Below are 1,355 nucleotides of genomic sequence, written 5' to 3' on the forward strand. Positions count from 1 at the left end.
GGCATGACACAAAAGGCTGGGATTGTCCTGTTCCGAGACTGTGTCCAGCATCTTCAGAAAGGGTCACCTTGGAGGCTCTAGCTGCCTGGAAGAGAAAACAAGATGACCCGAGTATGGAAGAATTACCCTTGACTTGCTCCCCCTTCAGAAGGAAGTTCCTCAGGCTGCGGAGGGGGAGGGAAGGGGTTGCATCACCTGGTTCCTCCTCCTCCTGGCTTGACTCAACTCCCTCTCAGCCCTGAGTTGTAAGCCACTGTTTCCCTCCCTGGCCTGTTTCTGGGAACTTCCGTTTATTCCCTTGTCCGTGCCCCACCCTCTTCCCTAACCTACCCCATGCAGCCACCTCCCCTGGTCTCCAGTGGCCATTGGGTGCATCCTGTGCCCGTCTGTGGGGCTGTTTGCCCATTGGCCACTTAGCCTCTGCTCCCCTCAACCAACCACCTCTCCCCCACGTTTCCTGCACCTGCCCCCCTCCCTCCAGCATCTTCACCTTTCTCTGTAGGCATCTCTTTGGCCAGCCTCGGCTCTGGGGGTGTGCCACCCAGCTTCCCCAGCCTGGCTGTTGCAGCATTGGCTTCTTGATCCGCATCTCCAACTCTGCACCAGTTGGGATCTCCGAGAGTGGGCCCTCCCTGACTCTTGCTGCAGGCGGGCGAGTTCTGAGAAGAGAAGAAGAGATTGGATTTATACTCCATCCTTCACTACTTGGAGGAGTCTCAGAGTGGCTTACAATCCCTTTTCCCTTCCCCTCCCCACAACAGACACCCTGTGAGGTAGGCAAGGCTGAGAGAGCTCTCTCAATAACTGCCCTTGAGAGAACAGCTCTGAAAAACTTATGACTGACCCAAGGTGACACCAGCAGCTGCCAGGGAATCAAAGCCAGTTCTCCCAGATTAGAGTCCATGCTCTTAACCACTACAACTGGCTCTGTGCATCGGGGGCAGCTCCCAGAGCTGGCATGGGGCATGGGGGTGTTTTTGCTGCTCCCCGGGGCTCCACAGCTGGCTTGGCAGAACCAGGGTTTGCCCCAACCCAGGACAATCATACAGGATTTGATTGAAGCCCCACTGAACCCAACAGGGGAATGGCTTTCCAATGTCAATGAATAGAAGATACCAGCGGGCAGAAATTGGTGGGGCAAGATGGCGATGCCTACATAGAACAAGCCTGAGTAATCTTCTGCCTTTTGGCTGTCCATGGCACCCCATTGCCACCGGTATGGGCAATCCTGGATCTGGTGGCCAGGACAGTGTGCTGTACCACAAGTCCTACCCACAGAGGTTTTTAGGTACATAAACACAATATCATTTTTCTCCCTGGTTTTGAACTCTGCACTGCGAACATTGGGCCAGTTC

Source organism: Gekko japonicus, unplaced genomic scaffold (assembly GCF_001447785.1).
Source record: "Gekko japonicus isolate JY-2015 unplaced genomic scaffold, Gekko_japonicus_V1.1 scaffold1801, whole genome shotgun sequence".
Classification (NCBI taxonomy): domain Eukaryota; kingdom Metazoa; phylum Chordata; class Lepidosauria; order Squamata; family Gekkonidae; genus Gekko; species Gekko japonicus.